General features: G+C 48.7%; 1 protein-coding gene across 2 annotated transcripts in view; it reads left to right on the forward strand.

Moving 5' to 3' along the window:
- Positions 1-978: 978 nt before the first annotated feature.
- ADGRF5 (adhesion G protein-coupled receptor F5) overlaps positions 979-18,725 on the forward strand; it is an 83,878-nt gene continuing 66,131 nt past the window's right edge. The window contains exon 1 of one of the 2 annotated variants that reach the window (XM_077317407.1): positions 979-1,349. The gene's annotated coding sequence lies outside the window, so the exon portion shown is untranslated. The remainder of the gene's footprint in view (positions 1,350-18,725) is intronic. The other variant, XM_077317389.1, reaches the window with a different exon arrangement.

Below are 18,725 nucleotides of genomic sequence, written 5' to 3' on the forward strand. Positions count from 1 at the left end.
TGGGGTTTTTCTTGCCAATGAACAGTAGAAAAAAGCCTCGAAACTGAGCCTTTGGGACACTGTATATGCTAAGATACATTGTATTGTTTTATAATATTCTTCACATTGTAATATAGTTTATTGTTACTGCAATAACCAGTGGACAAGTTCCTCCTGTGTTTGTATTTTATACTTTTCTCATAGAAATAATTGAAATGTTTGAAATAATTCCACCCACTGTTTAAAAGTGGGTGGAAATTCTATTGCGCATTTAATTAATTATTGCACGCCTATTCATTATTAATTATGTTGTAATGATTGTTTTGTAGATTATTCCACTGATGAAGAAAGAACTGAAAACAGGTACCGTATTTGCCGGTGTATAAGACGACTGGGCGTATAAGATGACCCCTCAACATTTCCACTCAAAATATAGAGTTTATTACATTACATTACAGTACTATGGGCCACTATGGGCAGCTATGTCTATCGCAACTGAAGTGCACCCGGCGTATAGGACGACCCCCCCACTTGGAGGCATGTTTTTCAGGGGGAAAAAGTAGTCTTATACGCCAGCAAATACTGTAACTGAAATATTGTACCTATCAGGAACCTGTTATGGTCATTTTCACGGTTATTTTCAACACGTAGATGTGATGCAGATATCTATTAAAATATAATTAATATTTTATTCAACTAGAAATGAATAATATATTCTCGTTCATCAAAATAAAAGAGAAATCAGGTTAGCCAACTAGTCGAAGTTTCTTTTTCCCCCCCTGAATCGAGATACAGGAGCAGGAACTTGCAGAGAGGCTGGCAGCTCATCAACCTGGTAATAATTCACAGGAAAAGCAAGACCAAACAGAAGCTCTTTGTCCGTTTCCCTAATTGCCTATTTCTGAGCAATGTTATTAGGATGCAGAAAGTGTTGCCTGGACAGTGCAGGCAGCTATAGTGAGTGACAAACTGCTGACTTGGTCCTTTGCTCTGCTACCAAACACTCATGGAATGGCCGGAGCTGTTTCCTGAAGCCCTCCCTGCCTGCGGCTGCTGACATCCTCATGGGACACAGGAAAGGGCGGAGGGGGTCAGGAGGTGGTCTTTCTCTCCATTTACGTCGCATGCTCGAAAAGCCGCCCTCATTCTCTCTGTAGGCTAATCTTTGGCTGTTTTGCCAGGACCCGTGCCTCGGTCAAAATAATCCGGTTGATTTTGAGAACGCTGCAGAGATCGGGTGAGAAGTCAAGAAGCCAGGAGGTACGCCAGAGTTGGTGTCTATCAGATGGAAAGTTTAACACTTGAAAGAAAAGAAGAATTTGGAATCGTTTGTTGGATCTAGAGGAGACCAGGCTCTGCTTGACCTTCAGGTAAGGAATCCTCTTTAGAAGCGGACAAGTGTTACTTCAGATTGTGGGGAAAGCTTCGGAGAGCTCAGGAGCTACAGTTGGAATCCTTGACTTTTGGCAGGAGAGTGACACTGATATCCAAATATCCTTGAGGACCAGATTTTGTGTCCCTGTTCTCGGTAACAACCTTGCTGGTAATTGAACTCTGCAGGAGGAGAATTGTCCTCAGAGGGGGGAAGCTTGCAGGTGGGATTGTGTTGTACTGATGTCAGTCATGCCGAAATATTTTTTACATCCACCCTACCTAGTACTGGATCTGAGGGTCCTCCCCAAAATATGAAGAACCCCCCAGGCACCCATGGGGAATGAAGAGGGGGAGCTCGGGGGGAGGGGTACAGTGTCACCCTCCAAAGCATCCAGTTCCCTGTAGTCGGGAGATGAGCTTCCATTCCAGGGGGTCTCCAGATCCCACCTGGAGGCTGGCATCCCTAGGCCTGATGGCTGAGCTGGGGGAGACCCTAAACATTGAATCCACCTTTAAAAATCATTCCCAGGCAAATTCTTTCATTGTAGTTCTGTATTTTAATACTTGCTCCTTTTGAGTTGGCATCAAAAGTCTGGGCACTTTGTAGATTCCGTACATTTTAAACACAGACATTTTTGTTCGCTGTTCTGCCTTTCCAGAAAAGTAGTGGTTAAGAGCCACGGCAGGGATGGTTTAAGTTACGGGTAGTCAAGCTGCGGCCCTCCAGATGTCCATGGACTACAATTCCCATGAGCCCCTGCCAGGGGCTCATGGGAATTGTAGTCCATGGACATCTGGAGGGCCGCAGTTTGGCTACCCCTGGTTGAAGGATTCGCAGGGCCTGTAGCACCGTAGCCATTTTAAGGAGTTGCAGGGCTCTTTATTTGCTCTTGCTGTTCACCAACCGCATAAGTGTGAAAGCCCCCTAGCAATCACAGAGTGAAGCCCCCCTAACCATACAGCACTGTGGGGGCCCTGGAATTGTGGGGCACGTAGCCCATGCGACATGTGCTGATAGGGTAAACCGCCTATGAGCAGTGGCCTCTAATCTGGAGAACCAGGTTCCCCACTCCCTCTCCATATGAGGCCAGCTGGGTGACTTTGGGCCACCCAGTTCTCTCAGAGCTCTCTCAGCCTCACTTACATCACTGAGTGTTGTGGGGAGACGAAGGGAAGGCAAATATTGTAAGCTGCTTTGAGACTCTGGGTAGTACTAACATTCTTTTGTCAGATGTCCATAGACTGCAATTCCCATCAGCCCCCACCCGTATAATGCTGGCAGGTGCTCATGGGAATTGTTGTCCATGGATATCTGGAGAGCTGGTCACCCCTGAATCTGCCCTTCAAAGCAGCCACTTCTCCCAGGGAAAATGATCTCTTATAGTGCCAGGAGATCTCCAGACCTCACCTTGAGAACGGCAGCTTCACCAACATTTTGGTCTATTTCTTGCCTAAAGGAATTTCCTAAAGCGATTTACAATCGTCTGGGTTGGGACAGCTGTCACACCCAAATGTTTCCACCTTCACAATTGGCTGCCTTCCCTATTTCCCAGTAAACAAAAGCCTCTTGAAATATCCCTTCCGTATTGGGATGATAAAAGAGGAGGCGGGTGAGGACCTCAGAGACTTGTGGGTATCAGAGGTCACTTCGTCAGACGTCCGCAGCGAATATCCATCAACAGAATAACAAAAAGGCAAGATAGGCTGGTTTAAAAACCAATCTGATCAAAAGAGGGGAGAGATGAGGATCAATCACAGCTCGTCAGATTCTTATACACTCTAATCTAGGAGAGGGAACAATGGAAGAAGATAAGCAGTTTCAAGGCAATTGCAGAGGGATGGGGGGGGGGGGTGGAAGGGCCTGCCAAGCCCATAGGGCTTTTGAGGTAAGAGAGATTCAGGGGTGGTTTGCCTGCCTCTGCATAGCAATCACCAACTTCCTTGATGGTCCAAGTACTGACCAGAGCCAACCATGTTTAGCTTCTGAGGTCTGAGTAATCTAGGACAGGGGAAGTCAACCTGTGGTCCTCCAGATATTCATGGACTACAATTCCCATGAGCCCCTGCCATCGTTTGCTGGCAGGGGCTCATGGGAATTGTAGTCCATTGACATCTGGAGGACCACAGATTGACTACCCCTGGTTTAGGATATTCACATCAGGGCTATGGCAGTACAGCTAAACCAATGAGCGCTTCTTCCCCTACCCCCCCCAAAGAGCACCAAGATCCAGTGACCAGCATGTGCTCAAGATTCCCTGCCCCAAAGAGATAAGACTGGCCTCAACAAGAGCAAGGGCTTTTTCGGTCCTGGCCCCAATATGGTGGAACATTCCACCTGCTGAGATCTGGGCCCTCCGGAACCTTCGACCGTTCCAGAGGGCCTGCATTTCCACCAGGAAATTAACACTCAGACAGCACTGCCTCCCTCCTCAAAACACACCATCCTCAAACTGTCCAGCAGAAATGACCTCTCCTCCCTTATATTATCTTAACACCGCCCGTGGCGCCACGGGCGCCACAGACTAAATAAAGCTGTAAGGCGTTCTGAGGCGGGATGTGTCCGGGATGAGGAAGGGTCCGGATTGGACCCTTCCTCCGGACAGACAATCGGAGGGACCAATCGGCAGGCGCGAAGCGCCTGCCGATTGGTCCCTCCGATTCCCAGCCCCGAGCAATTGCGAGCCGCACACAGCGCGGCTCGCAGTTGCTTCTTTGCCGCCGCCCTGACTCCCCGAGAGGCCAGCCCGCATGGCCCCAACAGAAACCTCCGGGTAAACACCAACATAAAAAGAAAAATAAACAGACGAAAAGCGCCATTCCTTAGCGCGCCTCGCATTAAGCCGCCGGCCTGGGGGCTCCCAGCCCACATGGCCGCTAAGGAGACCTCCCCGGGCGTGGCTCGCGGGCGCGGCCCGATCCACGGGCGTGGCTTCCGGGCGCGGCCCGATCCGCGGGCGTGGCTTCCGGGCGCGGCCCGAACCGAGCCGGGTGCGGCTCGATGCGCGGGCGCGGCCACCACCAACAACGGGCTGCCCTGAGCGGATCCAGACTCCAGTAACCAGCTCTCTCCTGCCCTCCAGCCCGGCTGCCTCCGCTTCCTGCCTTGCACACCCACTCCGGTAAGCCACGGGCCGGGGGGCGGGCCAGGATTACTCGCTGCCGCCTCCCCAGATGGCCAACACCTGGCCTCGGTGCTCTGGCCCCGCTGGCACCTCTACCTCCACAGCCTCCCTAGAGCCCGCTGTATTTGGATTACAGCGGGCTTATTTTCTAGTAATAATATAATTCAATTAATGATTTAATTTGAGATGTTAGATTGTTATTATTAATTTCATTTCATTATATTATTAACTTTATTGCATGTACATGCCTGTTCTTACGCACCCTGAGCCGACCAGGAAGGACAGGCTATAAAAATAAAATAATAATTATAATTATTATATTATTTAGATGCCTGACCATATAATCATAGAGTAATACAGACCTCTAATACAGACCTCTAAACTTGGGTCATCTAATCCAAGCCCCTGACCTGCCAGGACACTCACAACCTATGGTTCATCCAATGTAACCTGCCATCCATCCGTTATCTGAACACAATACTCCGTTTGATACAGCTCAAAATCCCATTTGCCTTTTTAGCCACTGCGTCATCCTGCTGACTCATTCAGTGTATGGTCTACTAAGACTCCTAGATCCTTTTCGCACATGCTACTGCCAAGACAAGTCTCCCCGATCTTACATTGGTGTATTTGGTTTTTCCTACCTAAATGCAGAACTTTACATTTGTCCCTATTGAACTTCATTTTATTCAGTTTAGCCCACTTTTCGAGCCTATCATGATCTTTCTGCATTCTGATTTGGTATTCTGTTGTGTTTGCCACTTTCCCCAGTTTAGTATCATGTGCAAAGTACCATCTCTAATCCCTCATCCAAATCATTTATAAATATGTTGAATAAAACAGGCCCCAGGATAGATCCCTGGGGAACTCTACTTGTCACTCTTCTCCAAGAAGATGCTGAACCATTAACAAGTACCCTTTGGGTACGATCTGTCAACCAGTTATCAATCCACCTGACAGAATTAGGATCCATACCGCATTTTAGCAACATGTCAACAAGAATATCATGTGGAATTTTATCAAAAGATTTACTGAAATCCGGATAAACTATGTCCACAGCATTCTCCTGATCCAGCAAGGTAGTCACTTTCTTGAAAAAAGAGATAAGGTTGGTCTGACATGACTTGTTCTTGCAAAAACCCGTGCTGAGTCTTAGAAATCACAGCTCTCAGTTCCAGTTGCTCAAGCACTGGCTTTGATTATTTTTCCCCAAAATGTTGCCAGCTACAGATGTCAAGCTGACGGGTCAGTAGTTACCCGGATTCTCCTTTTTCCCTTTCTTGAAGGTGGGGACAACATTTGCCCGCCTCCAATCATCTGGCACCTCACGTGTTCTCCAAGAAGTGTCAAAAATAATGGACAGAGGTTCAGGGATGACCTCTGCAAGTTCTTTTAGCACTCTTGGATGCAGTTCATCTGGCCCAAAAGTCTTTGTTTCGTTTAAAGAGACTAGGTGTTTGTGGACTCCCCCAACAGTGATCCTAGGCCACTATTCCCATCCCCCGGTTTGTGTTACGTTTTGCCACATTGATCACTATTTCCCTCACAAGAGAAGACTGAGGAGAAATAGGAGTTAAGCAGTTCAGCCCTCTCTTCATCTTCTGTTATAATTTCACTTTCTTGTCCTAGCAGTGGTCCTAGAGAGTCCCGGTGGATTTCCCATGGCAACTTTTAAAAGCTGTTTACTTTTTTTCCTTGCAAACATCTCTCACATGGGCTTACCAGAGCCCCTTTCTATGTCTGAAGCAGAGGCGTGAGAAATGCTTCAAAGTAATCTGCATTTCCTCCGATTGTTGTTGCACAAAGGGGGAAAATGCTGAAGTTCTACTCCAGTTCCTGTCTTTTTAACCCATTCCCCTTGATCGAAAATACAGGCCCTGGTATTCCTACTGCTTGGGGCAGGATCACACCGACTCAAGGCCCCACCTTTGCCTGGGAATACTGAAGGAACGTTATCTACAGGGAATTGAGGTCACAGGTCTAGGTCTCCAGGTTAGCAACGAATTCGCTCCCCTTCATCTGGCATTCTTGATCCTCATGCTTGTTAGACCCCTCCCTCTTGCAGTGTGATCAATAGGGTCACCAGTTCTGAGGTGGGAGATACCTGGAGACTATGAGGTTGGAGCCAGGAGTGGGAGGGATTTGGGGGCTTAGAGAGGCTTCAGTGTTGAATAATGCTTGCAGCCCAGCCATAGAGCAGGGGTAGTCAAACTGCGGCCCTCCCGATGTCCATGGACTACAATTCCCATGAGCCTGGCAGGGGCTCATGGGAATTGTAGTCCATGGACATCTGGAGGGCCACAGTTTGATTACCCCTGCCACAGAGGCTTGAAATATGCTGCTTTTGTAACTACTTATGTAAATACTTCTAAGCTCTTGTGCTCTGCTTCAATAAGGAGACAGAAGCAGATAAATACAATGTATTTTCTGTCAATAGCCATACACTAAAGATTATCTCTTTTAAACCTCAAAATGCTGGGAGTCTGGATCTGTGCCTCATCCACAAAGGTAACTAATAGCTGCATATATAAAAATACTCAGTAACTCTGCAGTTGTATTTCTCTGGAGGGACTCAGGACCCAGCCAAGTCCGAAAGACCCAACACCCTCCCAAGCAGCTCTTTTCTCCATGGGAACTGATCTTAGTCTGGAGATGACCTGTAATTCTGGGGGATCCCCAGGTCTCACCTAGGGACTGGCATCCCTGGCACCCAAGATAAAAGAGTAGCATGATACAGGCCGCTTCCACTTGGAGGATTTATTTGGATTTCATATAGAAATTGGTGCCAAGTTTGCAGGAAGCAGCTACACAATTTCATCCAGCAGTTTAGGTCCAGCCCTTCCCTGGCTCTGATTTCTTCCAAACCAGGATTAATATAGCCTATTTGGAAAGCTTGCAGTTAAAGCACGTTTCCACAAGATGGGAAGGCCCTGCGCACATTAGCTTTCTTTTCCTTGCGTGGTCCCCGTCCCTCCATACTCCTTGCCCCTCTGGATCTACTAGTGTGCTAGTTCCCCTCGCCCCTTTCATTACAGAGATACATCTTTCTCTTCCTGTCTCTGCAGTGAAAAGGGCTAGAACCTTCCGTTTTCACTCCAGTGAATGAGCTCAAAGGAACTAGTACAGTTAGCTTGGTGTAGTGGTTAGGAGTGTGGACTTCTAATTTGACGAGCCAGGTTTGATTCCCTGCTCCTCCTCCACATGCAGCCAGCTGGGTGACCTTGGACTCCAGGCAGCCCAGATAAAGCTGTTCTGATCAAGCAGTGATATCAGCGCTCTCTCAGCCTCACCCACCTCACAGGGTGTCTGTTGTGGGGAGAGGAAGGGAAGGCGACTTAGGGTAGAGAAAAGCGGCATATAAGAACCAACTCTTCTTCTTCTTCTTCTTCGGATCATAGAATAATAGAATAATAGAGTTGGAAGGGACCTCATGGGTCATCTAGTCCAACCCCCTGCACTATTCAGGACACTCACAACCCTCTCGCTCAACCACTCTAACCTGCCACCCCCTTGAACCTTCACAGAATCAGCCTCTCTGTCAGATGGCTATCCAGCCTCTATTTAAAAATGTCCAAAGATGGAGAACCCACCACCTCCCGAGGAAGCCTGTTCCATTGAGAAACTGCTCTGATCATCAGGAACTTCTTCCGGATGTTTAGACGGAATTTCTTTTGAATTAATTTCATCCTATTGGTTCTGGTCCATCCCTCCGGGACAAGAGAGAACAACTCTGCTCCATCCTCTTAAAAGGCAGCCTTTTAAATACTTGAAGATGGTTATCAGATCCCCTCTCAGTCGTCTCCTCTCCAGGCTAAACAGACCAAGCTCCCCCAACCTTTCCTCATACGTCTTGGTCTCCAAACCCCTCACCATCTTTGTTGCCTTCCTCTGGACATACTCCAGTTTGTATACATTGTGGCATACGTTGTTATTCATACTATAATGTTCTAGAGCAATTACTATTACACTATAGAGCAATAGCAATTGCCATTTAAAAAAAACAGTAAAAAAAACCCTAGCTGGGAAAAATGCAGGGAAAATAGTAACAGACAGGAAAGCACATGCATAACTCTCATGTGGATGTTTCATTGCCAATGCAGTAGCAAAGACTGGGAAATGGAGGCTACATGTATGGATGAAGCCATAAGCATGTCCATGAAAAATGACAGTTCTGTTGACATTTGGTAAATGTCCTCCTATGTACCCTGATGATAAAGATAAAGAGTTAGAAAGACCAAAGGGACCAATGGGCCATGTACTCTCGCTCCCTGTTCCAAGACAGATCTGCTCCCAACATACTCCTGAGAAACAATTCTTCAGCCTCCCGTACCCCTGTACAGAAGAGCCTCTTGTGGCGCAGAGTGGTAAGGCAGCTGCCTGAAAGCTTTGCCCATGAGGTTGGGAGTTCAATCCCAGCAGCCGGCTCAAGGTTGACTCAGCCTTCCATCCTTCCGAGGTCGGTAAAATGAGTACCCAGCTTGCTGGGGGGTAAACGGTCATGACTGGGGAAGGCACTGGCAAACCACCCCATATCGAGTCTGCCATGAAAACGCTAGAGGGCGTCACCCCAAGGGTCAGACATGACTTGGTGCTTGCACAGGGGATACCTTTACCTTTACCTTTACCCCTGTACAAATAATGTCGCTGGATGATTCGTATCTCCCCTGCAATTTAATAATGGTCTGAACTGACAAATCGATCCTTGGTGGTGTATCTAGACCAGGGGTAGTCAACCTGTGGCCCTCCAGATGTCCATGGACTACAATTCCCAGGAGCCCCTGCCAGCGAATGCTGGCAGGGGCTCCTGGGAATTGTAGTCCATGGACATCTGGAGGGCCGCAGTTTGACTACCCCTGATCTAGACAGGTGCCTGAGGACACACAGAAGGAAAAATTAGATGGACGAGCCTTCGGATAGAACACTTCCCTCGTTATCCACCCTTGTGACAAGCGCTTTAGAAAATGGTTCCAGATTCTTCCAACTGGAACTCTTCCAATCCATCACAATGAAGGAATGCCTGAGATATTTTAACTATGCATCATAGTTCATCGTAGTGGCCTTTATTGACATCAACCAAACAGATATAGAATGATACGTAAAGAAATGTGAGATAAAATCAGCCAGCTAAAATGCGAATTTATGCTAGGATCTTGGCGTGTTTAAACAAAGTCAGGTAGAGAAATCTAGTGGTGGATTCAGTTGCCCGGGGATTTTGATCACACAATAGTTGTTGAACCATTGCCGTAGAATCACGGACATCTGCTTCCCTCGTTAAGGGTTTAGGATATGCTCTTTGTGGTGATTATGTCACTCGCAGACCTTTTCCGCACGAGGAATCTGGCCTGGCCCAGCCCTGCCCAGGTCTTGTCAGGTCGCTGGGCTAATTTCCGCTTCCAGACGACATTGGCACTGGTCTCGGGGTGGTTCCAGGCCTGGTGCAATGCAAGGGCATACGCTGCACCAGGGCTGGGGCTGCCCAGACCAATGCTGAAATTGTCTGGGAGCGGGAATTAGCCCCATGACCAGGCAAGCACTGGGCCAGGCTGGATTCCTCGTGCGGAAATGGTCACAACGTAGCAAAACAGACACTGGTTGTTTTTGTGCACCTACCCTCCCTCTGGCTTCACCCTTCAAATACCCATGAATTTCCCACCCCACATTTGGCAACCTTACAGTCATCCTGCAGTGGGGGCCCATGTAAGGTTGCCAATCCCCAGGTGGGGGCTGGAGATGCTCCAGAACTACCACTGATCTCCAGATGTCACAGATTCTTCCCTGGAGAAATGGTGGGTTTGAAGGGTAGACTCTATGACAGGGGTGGCTAAACTGTGGCCCTCCAGAGGTCCATGAACTACAATTCCCACGAGCCCCTGCCTGCACCGTGGCCACCCCTGCTCCGTGGCTTTAAACCCAGTGGAGGCCTGTCGCCTCCCCAAATACTACCCTTACCAATACCAAGCTCTTCCCCCAACATCTCCAAGAATTTCCCAAAGAGAGTTGGCAATCCTGTCCTTTGAAGGAAACGTCTCTGGTCAAAACACTCCCGAGTTGCTAGAAAATCTTGTTCATAAAAGTATTTCCTTACTCTGATCTGCTATCCCTTCTTTTAAGGCCAAAATAAACATGGAGGAGGCTTCTCCCCTGACCTTTCGCCAAAGGAAAAGTTGCCCTTTGAAACTGTGCTTCAAACTCCGCCATCTGAGAGTCTCCCCTCACCCCCAAGCTGTTCAAACAATTCTTGCCAAGTTTTAAAGGAGTCCAGATTTTTGTATGCCCTTGGGACCTGCTTAAACAAGGCAGCGTTTCCGCTGATTGTTGAAACCCCAAGCGAATCCTGAAACACCAAGTCCCTACTGCAGACCAATCCTATCATTTTAAAAAAAACCCTCATTAAAAACCCGTGCCATCAAATCCTGGCATTTTTTTCCAACCCGTGCTTGTATTTTATCATTCCACTGAATATTGTTCCAGCAGTTAGTCAGCTGACAGATAGTAAAATGAAACCTTAAAAAAAAATCCTTTATATGTGCAGAAAGATGCTTTTATTTGTTCATTTTAATTTATTTGTTCCCTGTCTTACACCCCAAAGGGGACCCAAAAGCAGCTTACACTGTTCTTTTCGTCTTTGTCCTCACAACAACCCTGTGAGGGAGCTTAGGCTGAGGGACTGGGACTAGCCAAGATCACACAACAAGCTACTATGGCACACCCAGGATCACTCCATTACACTGGCTGGGAAGTGGTGGACAGTATCCAGGTTGAATTTCCCTAAACCAGGGGTAGTCAAACTGCAGTCCTCCAGATGTCCATGGACTACAATTCCCATGAGCCCCTGCCAGCGAACGCTGGCAGGGGCTCATGGGAATTGTAGTTCATGGACATCTGGAGGGCCGCAGTTTGACTACCCCTGCCCTAAACGGTGATGTGGTCATTCACTCACTTCACTGTGCCATCTAATCCTGGTATTCCCCCCCCTCCAACATGTGCTCCTGTTTTATCATACTACTGAATATTGTTCTAACAGTTAGGTAATGAGGTGATGGTAAAATATGGAGGCGCTGGGCTTTTGCTGGTTGTTTGTGATGGGGCAGTTTGTCCTCCCTCTTTCTGAGTGTGTACAGGGGAGTACTTCCCGTGCCGGGCCTGGACTGCCCTGGATTAGGCACCTGAGGCAGAGAGGTTGTGCTGTGTTCCACAGTGGCACAGGGAGTTGGGTTCCATTTTTAAGAACCTTCATTAAAAAGAAACAAATGTCCCAGTCGGCTCTACGGCAAAGCACCATGGAGCTGACTGGGGCATTTTTTGTCCCTTCCAGGATGCCATAGTTGGAGGAGGAACCAAACCTGTATGGCTCAACTCTTCCCCATACACTGAAGTACCCAATTTAGGCCCGGTTGGTGCCCATGACGGAAAAGGCAACATAGAAATATCCACGTTCCCTTGTCATGTGGCAACAAAGGGTCCTGAATTGGGATAGGCCCAATGACTGGTCCCGATGTCATCCGGAAGAAGGAATTAGCCCTGCAACCAGACGAGTGCTGTCCAGAGCCAAATTTTGGGTGCGGAATCGGTTATAGTTTGGTAACTGGGGATCTGGGCTTTTCCCCACCTTCACCAGCAAATATGCTCCAAACAGATTTAGGTCTTGCTCTTTCCCCATTAGTCCCCCAATTGGTCCATTTGGCCCATTTTCATTTGCGGTTTGTCAGAACGAGAAGCTCCATCTTGGTGGTCTTTATGAGTTTAGAACACGACTGATTTCCTATATCACTGATAACTTTGGGGCAATGTAGAAGGAGGAGGAGGAGGAGGAGGAAGAGGAAGAGGAGGAGGAGGAGAAGAAGAAGAAAAAGAAGAAGGTTCTTACATGCCGCATTTCTTTACCCGAAGGAGTCTCAAAGCGGCTTTCAATCACCTTCCCTTTCCTCTCCCCACAACAGACACCCTGTGAGGGAGGTGGGTCTGAGAGAGCCCTGATATAGAACAGAAGAAGAGTTGCTTCTTATATGCCCCTCTTCACTACCAGAAGGAGTTTCAAAGCGTGCCAAGGCCTGGCTGCCACGATGTCCTCTCAGCAACTTTGTCGACAATAACAGGAAAACAGGATTTAAAAGGTTAACAAGCTGTGGTGAGCAGGAAGCATCCTCTCATTAGGCTTTCTAGGACTATCCCTTGCAGGCCCAGTTTCCTGCAACACGACACCACTGAGGCACTTGGCCCAAGCCCTTCTGGGACTGAGAGCAGGGTTGCAGCCCAGGGTTCCGGAATACCCGGAGAGTTTGGGGGTGGAGCTGGGAGTGGGCGGGACTTGGGGTGGGGAGGGACCTCCTCAAAGGAGTCCACCCTCCCAAGCAGCCCTTTTCTCCAGGGGAACTGATCTCTAAGGGATAGAAAACAGCTTTAAGAAGGAACCGAGCTCAAAGTTGTCATTTTAGCTTTCCTTGCTTGAGTGTTCAGCTACAATTGCCAGGTCATCCTTAGCTGTGGGAGGCGGGGGGAGGGGGTACAGTTGCTAGATCTAGGTTGCAAATCTCCTGGAGATTTGGGGATTGAGTTTGGGGAAGACAGGAACCTTGGTGGGGCACAAGGCCATAGAACTCCTGAAACTTCAAAAAAGGCTTCAAAAAAGCCCCAGAAGTGGCAGAATAAGATTGCCAACCAGAGCTGCGGACTAGGGTTGAGTGCTTCGGCTTGGTTCGGCCACCTTGTTGATCACCGAAGCCTGAGGCAGTGGGTAGGAGGCCAGCGCCGTGGCGCGGAAAGAAGGGGTGGCAGCAGCGGCTGGGCGCACCCATCATTGGCTGCATGCAGGCACAGAGCTCTGCCCCAGTGTGCGGCCACTGGCTGGTGCACTGCCACCACCGACACCCTTCCAATCCTTACCGCAGCACTGGCTGCTTTGGGCTGCGGTGATTGCCGAACCACACCGAAGCACTCAACCCTAGTGGACATATCCACTCAGGGCCCCTCCCCTTCCCACCCCTCCAGGCCCATCATTGGCCACCCCTGCAGGCCCATCATTGGCCACTTGGGAGGGGACAGTGCGTTGACATGACCATATATGGTCACATTACCCACCATAAATACAGGGTCACCATAAATCGGCTGTGACTTGCTGGCACTTCCCAGTTGTTTATTAACAAAATAATTTCATGTTTTCTGTAAGCTTATTCCCTGGTTCAACATCAGGCAAGCGGTCGTTTCCCCAAACCAGGATGATTGTCATCATTCTAGTGTCCAGGATGCAGATGTCGAAGGCAGGTGGAGTTCCGATTCTTCTTAGAATCATAGAATCATAGAGTTGGAAGGGATCTCATGGGTCATCTAGTCCAACGCTATGCAGGACACTCACAACCCTATCGCTCATCCACTGTCACCTGCCACCCCCTTGAACCTTCACAGAATCAGCCTCTCTGTCAGATGGCTCTCCAGCCTCTGTTTAAAAATTTCCCAAGATGGAGAACCCACCACCTCCTGAGGAAGCCTGTTCTACTGAGGAACCGCTCTAACTGTCAGGAACTTCTTCTGGATGTTTAATGGAATTTCTTTTGAATGAATTTCATCCTATTCGTTCTGGTCTGTCTCTCTGGGGCAAGAGATAACAATTCTGCTCCATCCTCCATACGGCACCCTTTTAAATACTTGAAGATGGTTATCAGATCCCCTCTCAGTTGAGTCTTCTCCAGGCTAAACAGACCAAGCTCCCCCAACTTCCTTCATACATCTTGGTCCCCAAACCCCTCACCATCTTTGTTGCCCTCCTCTGAACACGCTCCAGTTTGTCAACATCCCTCTTCAACTGGGGTGGCCAAAACTGAACACAGTACTCCAAGTGAGGCTGAACCAGAGCAGACTAAAGTGGTACCATTACCTTCCGTGATGATAGTCTGTTTGATACAGCCCAAAATCCCATTTGCCTTTTTAGCCACTAATTCACACTGCTGACTCATGTCAGGTGGTGGGTTCTTCTCCTTCTTCAGATGTTTTTAAGCAGAGGCTAGATGGCCACCTGACAGAAATGCTGATTCTGTGAACTTATACGATTGTAAGCATTGGGCAGGAGGGACTGTGTCAGTGCTTGGCTCTTGTGGTCCTTTCTTGCATGCCCAGGGAAATTCAGATCACCACTTTGGCGTCAGGAGGCAAATTTCTTCCAGGCCAGACTGGCCAGGGATTCTTGTTTGTTGTTGTTTTTTTAAAGATGGGGGCATCATCTGGGCATGGATCTGGGGTCACTGTGGGTGGTCAGGTAGTTCTGAGTTTCCTGCATTCTGTACGGGGTTGGACTAGATGTCCCTGGAGATCCCTTACAACTCTATGATTCTAAACTTTCTCCCACCCCTACCCTTCCAAACTCCCCCCCCCCCAAATCTCCGTTTCTCAGCCTGGAGCTGGCAATCCTCAGGAGGTCGCTCCCCTCCCCAAAACCCCACTTTCCCCAGGCTTCCCTCTCAAAACCTCCAGGGATTTTGCAAACCCTACTGTTAATTGCAATCCCAGTGAATGGGATTCAGCTCCAAGTGACCTGTCAGTGACTGTTCCCTCGACTGGCACATCACCGTCGAAAGTACGTCAGTGCCTGCTTTTTAACCCCTGAGTCCTTATCGCAGCAAGGGTTGGCTTGGGGACTCCTAATAACGTCTGTCGTGGTTGTTTTGACGAAGTTGCTTTATCTCAGAGGGCCAGTGTGGTTTACTCTCTCTCCAAGACCCATTTCCACCAGCCCTGCGTATGAATTATTGTTCAGCATAGGCCTTTGTCTCACAAAGGTCACTAGCGGAGCCTGAAATGCCGTCTGCTTTCGAGACCGGAGGTCATCTTGGAGCCAGATGATAATAAAGACCACAGTAATCACACAATGGACCGAATACTTCATGGTGTGCAGGCATTGATGTGTGTGTGTAGAGGACAGAGGGGTGGCCACTCTCTAGGCCAGAGGTAGTCAAACTGCGGCCCTCCAGGTGTCCATGGACTACAATTCCCATGAGCCCCTGCCAGCGAATGCTGGCAGGGGCTCATGGGAATTGTAGTCCATGGACATCTGGAGGGCCGCAGTTTGACTACCCCTGCCTAGGCAGTGGCTAGAGTTCACCTGGGATGGCTGCTGATCTCCAGGCAACAAGAATCAGTTCTCCTGGAGAAAACGGCTGCTTTGGAGAGTGGGATGCCAGCCTCCAGGTGGGCCCTGGGGATCCTCCGGAATGACAGCTCATCTCTAGGCGACAGAGATCAGTCCCCCTGGGGAAAAAACAGCTGCTTTGGAAGGTGGGCTCCATAGTGTTGAATTCCCTCCCCTCCCCAAACCCCAATCTCCTCAGGCTCTACCCTCAGTCCCCAAATCTTCTGCTTTTCCCCAGCCATGGTCTGGCAACCCTCGTGGAGGGTCATGGAAAGAAGGTATTGCAGAATTAGTTGCAAGTACACACAAGTGGGAATTGCCAGTGTGCTGTTGGGCATTTTGGGTTCCCGGAAGTGGAACCCCACGTTTTTCTTATTAACACGTGCTATCCCAATATCGGTGCCTTGAGTCATCAACTTGTACTGACCTTTCAGAGGGCTGGTTTGAGGCATTTGGCCTCTGTGAGGAAGGCGCACCCATATAGTAAAGTGCATTACGCCCCCATGTGCCAGCAATGCCCTTCTGCCATTCTTAAAATGGGGTGACAGCAAAATGAGTGACAGTTTGCAAATGACGTCAACACCCTCCTCCTTCTCCTCCCTCTAGGACAGGGGTGGTCAAACTGTGTGCCCTCCAGATGTCCATGGACTACAATTCCCATGAGCCCCTGCCAGCGAACGGACATCTGGAGGGCCACAGTTTGATCACCTCTGCTCTAGATGTGTTGCGGGGGGGGGGGACTGAGAATAGCGAGGGTTCTGTTTTTTCCGCCGTAGCTTCTTCCTTCCTTCATTTTATTTTGTTACTGATAAGACAACGCTGCTTCTGGAAGTCTTACCCTCCCTAATTTCTACTGCCCTTGAAACAGACTGCAAGACGTTATTTGACAAGCAAGCTGAAGTGTACTTGGAATGCTCTTTGCCTCTATGACAGGTCGGTAATCTATTACAACTAAACTCTTTATACCGGCTAGGCTAATTCGGAACGGCTGGGAGATGTGACTTTATTTGACGTGGGAGAGTACCCCCCCACCCCCCACCCCCAAAACCAGAATCCCTGGCCAGTGAGTCCTGGAGGAAATTTGCTTCTGGATCCCAAAGTGGCATTTTCCTGGGCATGCGAGAAAGGGGCAGTGACACACTCCCTTCTGCCTAAGTAGATTGTAAGTGCCACAGCCCCGCCCACTCACAACCTGCCTAAGTAGATCGTAAGAGATGTTGCCTGGTGATGCCCTCATTGTGTGCAGACATATAATAGATCTCTGTATGCACAACAGTCATTACACATGTCAAGGGGCTAAGATTACTCTTTGCTCTCAGCTTTTGCCAACTGAAAGTGGCCGTATTCCTGCTCTCTTTTCTGCACACGCAAGACACAGCAGAAGGTATTTCTTCTGCGGTTAGGAGTTTTAATTTTAGGATGCTTTAAAAATCTGACTATGACTGTTTTAATTCATGTTTTTTTTAAATACAATACCTTTATTGGCATAAAGCAGATAAGCAGGATAAACAAAGTTGTGAACTGCTCCGAGCCTGCTTGCAGAGTGCGGAGGTCTATACATTAAATAATATTAATGATATTTATTTGTTCAATCTGATTTCCTCCAAGGGGCTCAGGGTGGGGTTAGCCGTACCAGCTCTAGGTTGGGGACTACGTTGAGGACTTGGGGGAAGAGCCCTGGTTGAGTGTGGTTTGGGGCAGGGCAGGACCACAGCAGGGCACAACGCTATATGAGTCACCTTCCAACACAGCCATTTCCTCTAACTCTGTGGTCCAGAGGCAAGGCCAGGCAATTTCCAGGCCTAGCTCAAGGTCCCTCTCGGTTTTGGCAATCACATCAACCCTTTGAGGCAGGTTAGGCTGAGAATGAGTGATTGGCCCACTGGATTTTACATTCAAGTGCGGACTGGAAACCCGGGCCTATTCTGCACACAACTGATAATGCACTTTAGAAGCAGATTTTCCAGTTCTGCACAGGAAAATCCAGCTACCAAAACACACTGAAAGTGCATTATCCTGTGTGTGCGGAATGAGCCAGGCTTTGTCACTATAAATGCAATACTCAGCTAGTTGGCGCATAGACTGTAATTTGTCTAAGAATTATTTTACATCCACTAACAACAAATTATCTTGGGCCTGAAATTTAGACACACTGTTTGTTACAAATTTGTACGATTTATGTCACCCAGCAGGAATGGCCCAGACAAGCCTGGCCTAAGACATTAAGAAGGGCCAGCCCTGGCTTGTACGTGGATGGGAGACCACCAAGAAGCCCAGGGTTGCTACGCAGAGGCAGGCAATGGCAAACCACCTCTGAACATGCCTTGAAAACCCCATGAAGGGTTACCATCTCAGTGGCAACTTGCTGTTATATCACACCATCTGTTTTTAAAAAATACATTCAGGCTGGCTGAGAAGAAACAATGAACAGGGAACTATATAGGGTGCCAACTGTGGCTGGGGGGGTGTTGCAGGAGAAGGTGGAATTTGGAGAGGGAGCTCATGAGGATCTGCTGTCCAGGAGACTGCCCTCTGAAGCCACTGTTTCCTCCAGGGCAGGGGTAGTCAACCTGTGGTCCTCCAGATGTCCATGGACTACAATTCCCATGAGCCCCTGCCAGCAAATGCTGGCAGGGGCTCATGGGAATTGTAGTCCATGGACATCTGGAGGACCACAGGTTGACTACCCCTGCTCCAAGGGAACTGGTCTCAGCCATCTGGAGGTCAGCTGTGGTTCTGGGAGTGCTCCTGGCCACACTTGGAGGTTGGTAGCCCTGCATAAGGTACTTGTGGGGCGAGGAGAGCTGAAAGTCAGCATGGTGTAGTGATTCATACCCTGATCTGGAGAACTGGATTTGATTCCCCACCCTTCCTCCACAGGCAGCCAGCTGGGCGACCTTGGGCTAGTCACAGTTCTCTTAGAGCTGTTCTCACAGAGCAGTTCACTCAGGGCTCTCTCAGCCCCAATTACCTCACTGGGTGTCTCTTGCAGGGAGAGGAAGAAAAAGGTGTTTGTAAGCTGCTTTGGGTAGTGGAAAGTAGGATATAAAAACCCAGCTCTTCTTCTTCTTCTTCTTCTTCTTCTTCTTCTTCTTCTTCTTCTTCTTCTTCTTCTTCTTCTTCTTCTTCTT

Source organism: Paroedura picta, chromosome 1 (assembly GCF_049243985.1).
Source record: "Paroedura picta isolate Pp20150507F chromosome 1, Ppicta_v3.0, whole genome shotgun sequence".
NCBI classification, from domain to species: domain Eukaryota; kingdom Metazoa; phylum Chordata; class Lepidosauria; order Squamata; family Gekkonidae; genus Paroedura; species Paroedura picta.